Consider the following 13,757-nt stretch of genomic DNA (forward strand, 5'->3'; position numbering starts at 1 on the left):
AACACAACGCGTTAAAATTATCGAGTTTTTCTATTCCTACCCAATTAGCCACACAAATTGATTTTTTAAATAATGTTTTGATGTCGGATGAAGCACATTTCCCTTTAAATGGTTATGTCAACAAACCAAACTGTAGATTGTGCGGCTCTGAAAATCCAAGGGCAACACACCAACATCAGTTGCACCCATCTAAATGTACAGCTTGGTGCGGTGTTATGGCCACTAGAATTATGAGGATGAAACGACGGAATCGATTTCAGGAGCTTCTTACAGAACATTGATTGAAAACTTTTTGCAGCCAATGGCAGAGCAGTATCCTAATTTGTGGTTTCAACAAGATGGAGCAACTGCGCATACTGCTAGGCAGTAGTCTTTAGTAATTAGTAGGTCTTATTTGGCCCACCCTCTATTTTATTTGTTTTCTATCTTTTCTGTCCAATGCCCATTTGAAGTCAACAAAGAGGCAAAATTATCAATGTTATATTCGTAAACTTCTCAAATATCTGATGGACAGTAAAACCTTGATCGATAGTTGAGTGGGAGTTTCTGAAACCACATTGGTAATCGCTTTAAATTTTCTTATGGCCAATGTAGTACTGGTATTCTTAAAAAATAGACTCTTCAACATAGATTTCAGCTGTATGTACTACTTGTTGCTCGTTCGTTGAAATATTATTTCCATCTACATATCTATAACTTGTTGTTTTTCGCTGATTGTGGAGCCATCTTTTGTTTTGCATATATTTGTTCGAGGATAAAATATTTTAATTTGCTTTTTGATGTTCGGATACATGGCTTTGACATTTTTGTTTCTAAAATCACTTTCAATTTGTTCAATTTGTCACTTCATGTACTCGTTTAATGTTTTCTGTTTTCGTATTATTTTTAGCTTCTTTTCTTTTATTTTCACAGTCTACTCTATTTGCACGCGTGTTTCTTTCCTGTATTTTATTCGAGCTTCCTTTCCAATAGCATTCTTTACGGTTTTTATGATTGCATCTTTCAGATGGAATGGAATCAATGGAATCATTGATCTTTCACGTCTATTGATCTGAGCAGTTATTTGTGCTATTTTCGTTAAATAAAATATTTTCTATGGTATTTTTGTACTCCGCTTTCATACTTCGTTATTTATATGGCCGACGTAGCATGTCTCTTGTCAGTAAGTATGAATTTAGCCGATCTGATTAGCCATATTGCAGCCATACTCTTTCCACGTTTGAAGATGGATTCGTTTGTGCTTGAAGGCTGTACTACTCACAACTAACCCGTGAGCACTTGTAAAGTTACATATTAGTGTACCATTGTCATTTGTGTGGTTGTGTTAGAGCACTTTCCTTTCCTACTTTTGCATTTTAATCGCCAACAATCATTAAGATGTCGTATTTGCAAATTATGTTAGTTGCATCATAGTCGTAAGAATTAATCTTTTATAGCATCAGTGATATCGTTTTTAGGTTCATAGATACTTATAATGGTTCCATTTTGAAATCTACCTTGCAATCTTAAATAAGATATACGATCGTGCTTTTTCTGGTTTTACTGTCTACATAGAATCCTGTTCCGCGTAAGCCTTGCGTTTCTGAGCCACTACGAAATATTGAGTAAGCTTTCTTTCTCACTTCGCCATCACCTTTATATCTTATTTCTTATAGTACACAAATATTTGTTGGATATCTCATTAGCTCATCTGCAATTTCAGCAATTTTTCTAGGTTGCAGCAAAGTCAATACGTTCCATGTTCCAAGTCTCAAGTCATAGCCCTCCAAACGTTGCCCGAGGCTGTTGCTGACGTGTCGATACAAGTATTTTTATATTGACATTGAGTTGTCAACCTAAAGGACAGCCCCTTTCGGGAGTTCTCATCTTACATCTTTCGTTCCTAGAGCTTCCAACAAGGTTTCTTCTTTCTTACATGAAGACAGCTACTTGATCTTCGCACTAGTCGATGTAAATGAATTGGAAAAGAAAGGTAGAAGGCTTCATTTCTTTAGATCTGACATTTCGTTGCACATTCTTTCCCTTTGAGACACCAACTGGGCTGCCCACATTTCTATTTAATGAACCTTCTTTACGATTTGTAGCTACTTGCGGCAGAGCGACTTAATAGCAGATGCCTCAGCGCATATTGCAAATTCGTGATTGATTTCATGTTTTGAATTCTCGATTATGTTCAAATACACATCTGTTTTACTAAACTTTCAAAACTACTAAAGCTTTTTCTAGAAACCAAATATGAGTTCCGGACCTTTTACCATCATCATAAATTCCTAGAGTTCCAGTGTGGAACACAGGGCCACAGGATCTTTCATCCAAATATTTAATTATTTTAGAGATATTTAAATTCTGATATTTATGATATTTATTTACTTATAGTGCAAATTACATACATTTATCGATTTCATATGGTTTAAAGAACTATGGGAATACCAGCAGCCCTGCCTCATTTACTACTTATATATTCATTAATACCGATATCTCACCAACCATCCAGCTTTTACCCAATCAGTTAAAATTAGTTTGAATGTTCGCCTTAAAGTCCGCCTTAGAGTGCAGCACTGCCACCCTGAGCGAACTTTTTCATCCACAACATAATCGGATCACGATTTTTATTCAACCAGTTAAAATTAGATTGAATATTTGCTTTGGCGATAGTCTCCAAATCGTTTGGCACCTTATCGCTGCCCTTTACCTTATCCAGTAACACCAAATACTGTAAAAATACATCACAAAATGGGTGTGAAATTATAAGATAGTGTAAATAAGAAGTGTGCATATTTCAATACTCACTTTGGTTTCTTGTTCATTGTTAAATATGTAGGTGGACATGTCAGCCATTGTTTGATAAACTGGGTTGAGTCCGCTGCTATCGGGATTCAAATTACTGTATGCCTCCCAATTTTCGTTGAAAAATTCAATACACACTAAGAGTCCAACACTGCTGCTCGAAAACGCTGCACCGAGTAAGGTGATGCGCTCTTGTGATCGCCAATCGACGGACATATTGATTGAGCTACTCACAAATTTTTGTATATTAGTTGAGACTCGGTTTGCGAACAATATTTGGTTATAGACAAAATCGAATTCTGTATCACCGGACTGACGTAGACCGTAACAGTATACATTCCATCGTAAGCTTGGTTCGATGGTGATACCATTGTTCACTATTTCCTTTAATTTGTTACTCGTATCCGTCAGACAGCTCTCAATTCCTGACAAGCAAGCGAGTTCAATGACGATGTTACGCACTTGCACAGTAAGACGCTGTGCTTAAGATACATCATTCATACCCAACTTCTCAAAATGTCCTGTCACCAATGAGGCTACGTAGAGTAAGAAATTTGTATATTCTTTATCACTATTCAGATACACTTTCAATGTAACGATTACAGAGTAGCTCGTAGCCCAAGGTGCGTACTGATCCTCGTTCGGCAGATATTGCAATAAATTAAATAGCATGCTGTAGTCGATGCGATCTGTAGAAGTGTACTGGTAGAGGTCGTAAATTAGTTGAGCACGATTGCGTGAATGGAATTTGTATGGTCGTGATTTCAGCTCATCAATGATAAGATTCCAGTTTTGTTCATCGTAATTGATGCGATAGAAACCGGTCGATTGTTTATTGAGAATCAACCAATCATCAGCTGCTAGACTATTATCGCTGATTTCGATTTCTTTCGTTTTGAGCATAAAATGCGATGCGGTGGTGTTACGGTAGTCTGGATTTGATTTGTGGGCATAATTCAAGGGGATGTACCAAGTTTTGTCAGATGTTAGATTTTTGTTTGGAAAGAAAGCATCTTGGGTTATGGTGAATGTGTTATTGTTGTAATTACGTGTAACGGTGAGTAGAGGGTAACCGGATTGTTGAGACCAACTTGAGAACATAGCCGCCATAGTCGCAGGAAGTGACACGTTTTGTGCATCAGCAGCATTACTAAGAGCGTCGAAAAGTTGCCACTCGTCAGCAGCAGTATACTGACTGTTGGAAAATTCAAAATAGTGATAGAAAAAAATTAATTTTATATTAAAACAAATAAAGGATTGTTGAATACCGTACAGCATCAAACCGAAAAAATCCATGCTATGCCAAAGGCTTTTGAAAAAGGGGGCAAGGAATAATATCTGTCAAACATCGCTTTTGATGTTTTTTGTAGTGAAATTGGAGGATATTTACATCTGAGATATTTTATGTGAAAAACGGTAAGGAAAATGTTCGTAATATAAAGATACATTTTGTCCCTCACAGGAAAATGGAAGAAGTCAAATAAAAGAGTACCTTTAATACGAAACTAAAATACGGGTGTCAGCCAAAAATTTTCGCCCATCTCTTTGTATAGATGCACCAAGAATAAATTTATAATAATAGTTTTGAATTAAACGGTCATACTTAAGAGCGAGTGGTGCTGCAACATTTCTCAAAAAGTCCTACATAAGCACATAAATTGGCTTTAGTTGACCCCGAACGTGTTTAATACTTTAGGACAAGACTAACTGATGGACGGATAGACTTGGTAAATCGATCGGTAAATGTAAATGCTTATAGTACAGTTGGATTGTTACAAAAAACGGTTACTCCACCAGATCAGCTAATTGAGATTACTATTTCCTTACAATTAGTGGAGTAAGCTGTTGAGGAAGCGGATTAATAGTCGAATTCTCTAAAGTGCAACGCTAATGCGCTCACTTTCATATAATTCCTTATATACTTACTGTTTAGGCCACACACTAAATTTCTATAAAGTTTTAGCCACCCTAGTGTTAATAGCGCCTACCGTGTTAAACGCTATTCGGCGAGGTTACTTTCGTTATAAAATGTAAATCTAGTATCACTCCAAATCGACTAGAGGACAAGGACGTTTCAACTATCAGAAGGTGAGAATACTTTATAATATAATATATAGTATTTCATTATCATATATTATATAACAACAAACTATGCAACGATCATTCTCAATGAGAGCTGCTGCCTATATAATGGGTTGCGATAAATGTCCAAACACACTTACTTTGTAGTCAAATAAAGCTTTAGTCCTTGGCGGAACACCTCGTCGGTCAGCACACACTGCCACATATACAGTACCGAGGCTGCTTTCGAATACGAAATAGAATCGTATCGTGCAGAGATCTCGGATGGAGTTTGCACGTAATGCGTCATTGGATTTGATTGGCCTGAATCATCTGCAGCGAGTGCAACTTGAAAGTCGTCGATAAGGAACATCTGATAGACGTCCCATTCAGGATATGTCTAATAAACAAGGAAAAAATTAATATAAAATTGACTTTTTTACCATAATTTTGATCGTTTACCGCATCTATCGTCTTCCAAGCGAAGAAGTTAGCAAAACCTTCTTTCAGCCAAAGATACGTCCACCATTTGATAGTTACTAAGTTACCAAACCATTGATGGCAGTATTCGTGGGCAATGACATTGGCACTATCTGTTTTCTCAAATATTGTCGATGTCTTCTTGTTGTACATCATGTACTGCTCTCGATACGTAACTAAGCCCCAGTTTTCCATTCCGTCAAAAAACAAATCTGGTACACCTACTTGATAGAGTTTCGGCAGTACGAAATCGATATTGTAGTATTCAGCAAGGCTTTGCAGAAACAACATTCCGGAAACCAACGCCCATTGCTGATTCTGCTTTGTACCTGGACGGGTGTAGACTCTTTGTGGAATCGAGTTCAACACTCCTTCAGTATATTCGAAATCGGACACAACAAACGCTACTAAATAAGTTGACATACTAGGAGTCTTTTGGAAGACAGAATATCCAGGTCTAGTTGGGGAAAAATTAATACATACCTACGATATTTATTTATCACAGTTACCTGCTCATCTCTTCGTCCAGAGGCATATTTGATATGGCACTGTATGAGGGATCATGGTTAATAGTGATTGTGAATGTAGCACGCTTGGCTGGTTCATCGTAGCAGGGGAATGCATATCGAGCATTGATCGACTCAAATTGTGTCGTTGCTAAATAACTGGAAGTATAAAGCACACGCGGTTTCCATGAAAATTGCTATTGATAACGGTGCAGATTTCACTTACTGTGTGTTGTCGTTTTCATCTGTATAGGTGGACAAGTAAAATCCCAAATTATCGACACGCAATTCTCCAGCATAGGTGATGGTCAAAACCCAAAAGGTGCCTTTGCTAAAGATGAGTGAATCATTTGTTGGTGTTAGATTAAGAAATTCACGTGCTTCCTCATACGAGGTGCTTAGCTGTTCTACCACACGATCCGTGCAGTTTGCGTTTGTAATGGTTGCTTTGATTTCTGACAGTTGACGTTCATGCAAAACTATGGTATTTGTGTTGTCGATAACTTCTAATAGAATTTTTACAGTGCCTGATAAATTGGCAATTGAAGGCTCTGTAAATATGCCACTAGGCCCAGAACCCTTTCTAGGTGTCAATTCGGCACCGATTCGTCTATGGGTTGACGACTTCATGAGGTCTACCCACAGAGGTCGTTGGTATGAGTTAAACTCGTGCAGAGTAGCCAAATGCTTTGTGAAAGAACCAAACAGGAAAACAGAGACCTTTCTCCTAAAACTTAGCAGAAAGGACCTGAGAGTACTGGTGGGTGTAATCATAGGGCACAACGTCTGTGGTCAGCATATGGCTACCATGGAGGTCGTAGACAGCCCGATATGCCTTTGCTGTCTTGAAAATGACGACACTGCAGAACATTTTCTCTATAACTGTCCTGCATTTTCCAGAATCAGACTTGGGCTATTGGGTTGCGATATAATGAGTATGGATAAAGTTCATAAAGTTCAGATTTGTGGAAGAGTGACCTCAAACTAATTTATCCGTCTCACCATCCACTTTTTATCTTTCCTATCTTAATTCTTTAATTCTACTGACTGAGTGCTTGGGCTTGTCCAACCCCCCACAAATCTAATCTAATGTAATCGGTTCTAATTGAGATAAAATTCGCACAAAAAAATTCGTCTAAACAAAACCTAATTTTTATAAAATTTGCCTATCTCGCACCATTAGAAAAAATCGTGGGCGGTTTTTCATCACTTTTACAGCATAGTAGAAAAACTCAAAAGTTCGTTGCAGTAATAAAAGAGATCTTTGCTTGCTTATAAATGAATACACCTTGATGGGAGTCATACGGTATAAAAAGTGATTTTTAATATCTAATTTGTAAATACGCGATCGGTCATCAAACGTTCAGAGTTTTTTCCTTTCAAATCTTCGTAAATATTGCGGTAACGTTCCATTAACTTTTGATGGTTATGATCAAATAGAGTGTCGCGTTCTTCTGCAGGTCAAAATTAATTAAAATTTTGAAGTTATTTTGTAATTGGAGAAGCACCACAGCAGAAACGTAATCGTCACTTTCAAAAAACCCGCGTAAAGAAGAAACACCGCACAAGACAAAAACACAAAACCGCGCGTGTGAACTAAATGGAAAAGGATTTATGGTGATCCTTTTTGCATGCAAAGAGTTTAAGTTTTTAGTTAAGTTAAGTTAATTTTTCTTCTTCTTATTATGAACACTTTATTTGGTGTTGTTGTACTTTTTATTTTTTCAATACAAATTATTTTTAAGTTTTGAAGTAAAACACTTCATCCTTTTAATCCCTTCTTAAAAGTTTTGTTTTTCACTTCACCTGTTATTAATTTCACACTGTGCTCTCTTACACACCATACTGAGTATTACCAATTCTAAGGGCTTATATACTGTTTTACGAATAAGCTTGTGAGGTGTTTTAGTTTTTTTTTTTGTTGAGCTGCTTATGCAGAATAATGTAATGTACGTGTTAAAACTAATATTTTAAACTTGAATTTGTATCGTAATTTGTGGTAAATGCCTTTTCTCACACATACATATATACAAACCTTATTGAATTGGTTGTTGTAATTTTTTTGCCTTAACGAAATTTATTTTGGAACATCTACATATGTATTTGTGATAGTACTTCGAAAAGCTAAGCTTGAAATTCGCAAACTGAAATTTTATGGGCAATTCTATTAATTTTGTTGTTCAGAAACGTGAATAAAGTAAATCTTGTTCTATGTACTAATGTACTAATAAATCACTTCCATTTCTTTATTAGATGCATTACCGATGACTCATGAATGATTTTCGTTTACTATTTTATTTGTTTGTTCATCTCTGTACTTCTGATTGTAGTTTTCCTACGTAAAACTAATTTTGTAATGCTGCTTGCATATAAATTGAGTTTTTATAACTTCCAACAGGAGAAAGAAAGGTACTTAATTTTATTGCTAATGTTGGAACTCATATTTATAGTTGCCAATGGATGTGGTTAAATATGCGAATATAATGTTTTACAATTTAAAGTCATTACATAGTTATTTTGCTGGTTGGCATTATAAGTAAATCGACTGACTCCCCTTTCCTTCTTGAGTGAATTTTCTTGTATTCCTTACACGTTTACTGCGGCGAAAACTCATATAATAAAAGTTGTTTGGTCATTTCCAATTTTTTTTGTAAAGAAGTGTGGTGAACATTTTTGCACCTTCTTTCGAAGATGAAATTAAGATCTTCAGTTTATGGGCCCGACCCTATTTTAACATCATTCATATTACCAGAACGAGATCATTGGAACGGAGATATTAGCCCTACAAACAGTAAAATTATGTGAGGTGTTTTGTGCGTTTTGCCGATTGAAGCAAAAATTGTAAGCAGATCCAAAAGTGAATTAATCTTATTATATCTAAACGATATCAATATAGCATTCATTCCCGCATATCTTACCCTCCGGATACAGCATAATTTGTGTTCATTAGCAAACTAGCCAAGGCGTTTACAAGGTGACGGCAGATGACATTAGAGCAACAAAATTTTTAAATTTTAGGATATCATGGGAAAGCGAATAGAGATATGGAATGAATTTAAAATAGATTAAATTAAATTATCGCGCGTTCACAACACAATGTGCTTGTTGTAAACTTTAAATAACCACACTTTTGGTCTTCTTTACGGATATTGTACTCAATATACATACACGCCTGCTTGGAGCTCACAAGCAATCAACGTGAAAATAAATAAGAATGAGTAAGGATCGAAACAAAACATTGAAATCAAAATATACTAGGTTGTTCAATAAGTTTTGCGGTTGCATAAGAAGGGGCATTGCTACTAGTTTAATTTTTTTTCATATGAACGTATGTGAAGTTTCATTTCATTCTCTGATTACAGGCCGTTTAGTAGTGACGTGTCACAGTATTTTCTACAATGGAAAAAATCAAGTATCTTATAGTGATTGAGTTTTTATTTTTGGAAGGTTTAAAAGCAACGGAAATTTATGAGCGAATGTTGAAAATGTATAAGGACTTTTCACCATCAATTAGTGGAGTATAAAGATGGGTTGTTGAATTTGAACGCGATCGTACAAGCCTTGAAGACGATCCACGTGAAGGCGTCCAAAAACAGCAACAACACGATAAATGGTAGAAAATATCCTGTATTAGTGGGAGGCCTAGGCTTCTCAATGGGCAGTGTGAGCAATATTTTGACTGACGTATTGGGTTTCAGAAAGCTGTGTGCCCAATGGGTGCCGTATTTCCTGCCAACGGAACAAAAACACATTCGAATGCGACTTTCTCAGCAACATTTACAGCGTTTTCGAAAAGTGGGTCGATTTTTCACTATGTATGAGACTTGGGTATATTACTATGATCTTAAATCAAAACAAGAGCCTAAGGAGTGGTGAGGATCTGGTTCTTCAGCTCCGAAAGGAATTTTGTTGGTAGATTACTTGCAAACTGATAAAACAATAAATTCTGAATATTATTATAACCTTTTAGACCAGCCAAACGAAAAAAATTCGTAAAACAGACCCAGTTTGCTAAAGAAAAAAATTAAAATACTTTCGGACAGTCAATGAGTCCCCAAAGCTTTAAATAACTTTACATTAATTCAAACGTCCTTATAGAGTGTAACAATGCACTCAACAGACTGGCGACTCTTAATCAGATCTTCCTGGTTTGAGTGCAAATGCTCCCCCAAAGGAGCTGGTTCGTTTATTCGCGATACTGAATAATTAAAATTAAGCTCTTAGAGGCGCACAATAGATCAATCTGGTCGCAGTGCATAAAGGCTTAGCCTAACCCGTACAACCATTACCATTACCATTATAATGAGATCATGTAAATAGTAAAAAATATTCCATTTTAATACAAATTGTTCTAAAGGCACAAAACAGTTGTTATATCAAGCATATATTTTATTACCTCAATATTGTAGCGGCCGCCGTAGCCGAATGGGTTGGTGCGTGATTACCATTCGGAATTCACAGAGAGGTCGTTGGTTCGAATCTCGGTGAAAGCAAAATTAATAAAAACATTTTTCTAATAGCGGTCGCCCCTCGGCAGGCAATGGCAAACCTCCGAGTGTATTTCTGCCATGAAAAAGCTCCTCATAAAAATATCTGCCGTTCGGAGTCGGCTTGAAACTGTAGGTCCCTCCATTTATGGAACAACATCAAGACGCACACCACAAATAGGAGGAGGAGCTCGGCCAAACACCTAACAGAAGTGTACGCGCCAATTATTTATTTTATTTTTTTAATATTGTAGTTGTTCACTTTAATTATCACTGAACCTAACAAATTAGCACTGCTTCTTGAGATCTCTGATGTGTGGTTGAGGAATTTTATAGTTAATTGAGAACGTATTGTTGGTATTTTTTTAAATCAGTATTTGCATGAAGTTCTAGAGTTTTTACATATTTATCAATAAATTTAAAGACGCGTCTAAGAGTTTTTCTGATTTTAGTCATAATAAGAATATCATCAGCGTTGGCACATATCTGAAAATCATTATTAAATAATGTTCCATTCGGGCTTATTTCTTGAACGGTTGTGTGAAGCATTTAATAATTACAAGCTTTTTGGATGACCTCAACGGACGCTAAACGTGTTCCTCTCATGGCCAAACCAAATTTTCCGAATAGGTAGAAGTCACAGGGAGCAATATCAAGTGAACGCGGTGAGTGATTGATGGTTAAAACGCAATTTCTAGTCAAAAAATCGGTCTCAGGAGTGGATTCATGAGATGTTGCATTATCATGCAATAAGCGCCAGCTTCCTCCTTCCTGGTATTCAGGGCGAATTCGACGAATGCGATGCAACAAACGCTTCAAAACGCCAAGGTAAAAAATTGCATTGACGGCTTGGCCCGTTGGTAAGAACTCCTTCTGGACGATTCCCTTGGAATAGTGAAACCAAATAAGCATCGAATTGATTTTTGTCTTCTCCAAACGCAATTTTTTGGTTGGGGGCTCGTCTGGGGCCTTCCATTCGGCACTTTGACGCTTAGTTTCAGGTTCATATTGGAAACACCACTTTTCATCACCAGTTACAAAGTTGTAAAGGAAGTTATCGTCTTTCCTCGCCTCTTTAATGAGGTCTTTCGAATGTTGAGCAATTCTGAGCAATTTTGGTCCTCAGTTAGCTTGTGCGGAATGAAACGCGCATAGACCTTTCGTCAGCCCAAACAAGCAGTTAAAATGCAATAAATTGATGTTTTGGAGATATTCAACTCCGTTTCTACGAACTTCAGCGATGATTTTGGTTCATTTTTGATAAATTTACTAACAATTTCGATGGAGTTTTCGGTGGTTACTGATTTTGGGCGGTCCGTATGTTCAATTTCATGAATGTCCTCACAACCAGCTCTGAAACGTGTAACCACTCTTTGTTCGAAACTCATTTCTGTAACGATGACGCAAACATACTGACACTTTAGACGCAATATCTTTCCTTCCACTAAGCCGAATGTCTCCAAACTTTCAGCGGAAGTCAGCTAGGGATGTAACTTCCAACGAACTAACTCATTAAAAAGATGGCGCCATCAAAAACAAATGTGTGTCGCCAATCCTTTTTATTTTGGACCTCACCTTGTAGTACAGGGTGGGCCAAATAAGACCTACTAATGTTAAGCACAAATAACTTTTTTATTGTTTGACATATTTGTTTTTCTCTTTTTGTAGGTTGTAATTGAATTATTGGAAATTTATTATGGAACTATACAGTACAACACAACGCGTTAAAATTATCGAGTTTTTCTATTCCTACCCAATTAGCCACACAAATTGATTTTTTAAATAATGTTTTGATGTCGGATGAAGCGCATTTCCCTTTAAATGGTTTTGTCAACAAACCAAACTGTAGATTGTGCGGCTCTGAAAATCCAAGGGCAACACACCAACATCAGTTGCACCCATCTAAATGTACAGCTTGGTGCGGTGTTATGGCCACTAGAATTATGAGGATGAAACGACGGAATCGATTTCAGGAGCTTCTTACAGAACATTGATTGAAAACTTTTTGCAGCCAATGGCAGAGCAGTATCCTAATTTGTGGTTTCAACAAGATGGAGTAACTGCGCATACTGCTAGGCAGTAGTCTTTAGTAATTAGTAGGTCTTATTTGGCCCACCCTCTATTTTATTTGTTTTCTATCTTTTCTGTCCAATGCCCATTTGAAGTCAACAAAGAGGCAAAATTATCAATGTTATATTCGTAAACTTCTCAAATATCTGATGGACAGTAAAACCTTGATCGATAGTTGAGTGGGAGTTTCTGAAACCACATTGGTAATCGCTTTAAATTTTCTTATGGCCAATGTAGTACTGGTATTCTTAAAAAATAGACTCTTCAACATAGATTTCAGCTGTATGTACTACTTGTTGCTCGTTCGTTGAAATATTATTTCCATCTATCTATAACTTGTTGTTTTTCGCTGATTGTGGAGCCATCTTTTGTTTTGCATATATTTATTCGAGGATGAAATATTTTAATTTGCTTTTTGATGTTCGGATACATGGCTTTGACATGTTTCTAAAATCACTTTCAACTTGTTCAATTTGCCACTTCATGTTCTTGTATATTTTTTTCTGTTTTCGTATTATTTTTAGCTTCTTTTCTTTTATTTTCATAGTCTACTCTATTTGCACGCGTGTTTCTTTCCTATATTTTATTCTAGCTTCCTTTTTCATATAATTCGTTCATTACTGATCTCTGCTCTCCAAATCCGGTATTTATGATTGCATCTTTCAGTTCATTCCATTGATCTTTCACGTCCATTGATCTGAGTCGTTATTTGTGCTATTTTCGTTAAATAAAATATTATCTATGGTATTTTTGTACTTCGCTTTCATATCTTCGTTATTTGTAAGTTCATCTGTATTCCACTTTAATTTCTTATAGCCTTTATCATCATTTACACTTGAAATTCGGATCCGACCTAGCTATCAAGAAAAAGTGATCTGTGTCGCAGCAAGCGCCCCTGAATGATCTCACATCTATGGCCGACGTAGCATTTAACCGATCTTATTAGCCATATTGCAGCAAACCACTTTCCACGTTTGAAGATGAATTCGTTTGTGCTTGAAGGCTGTACTACTCAAAACTAACCCGTGAGCACTTGTAAAGTTACATATTCGTATACCATTCTCATTTGTGTGGTTGTGTTAGAGTTTTCCTTTCCTACTTTTGCATTTTAATCGCCAACAATCATTAAGATGTCGTATTTGCAAATTATGTTAGTTGCATCATAGTCGTAAGAATTAATCTTTTATAGCATCAGTGCTATCGTTTTTAGGTGCATAGATACTTATAATGGTTCCATTTTGAAATCTACCTTGCAATCTTAAATAAGATATACGATCGTGCTTTTTCTGGTTTTACTGTCTACATAGAATCCTGTTCCGCGTAAGCCTTGCGTTTCTGAGCCACTACGAAATATTGAGTAAGCTTT

General features: G+C 36.5%; 1 pseudogene; it reads right to left on the reverse strand.

Annotated features, from left to right (window-relative positions):
- Window positions 1-2,338: 2,338 nt before the first annotated feature.
- Window positions 2,339-6,658, reverse strand: LOC128854933 (aminopeptidase N-like; annotated as a pseudogene).
- Between the last annotated feature and the right edge of the window lie 7,099 nt (window positions 6,659-13,757).

The sequence above is a fragment of the Anastrepha ludens genome, chromosome 2, assembly GCF_028408465.1.
Source record: "Anastrepha ludens isolate Willacy chromosome 2, idAnaLude1.1, whole genome shotgun sequence".
Taxonomy (NCBI): Eukaryota; Metazoa; Arthropoda; class Insecta; order Diptera; family Tephritidae; genus Anastrepha; species Anastrepha ludens.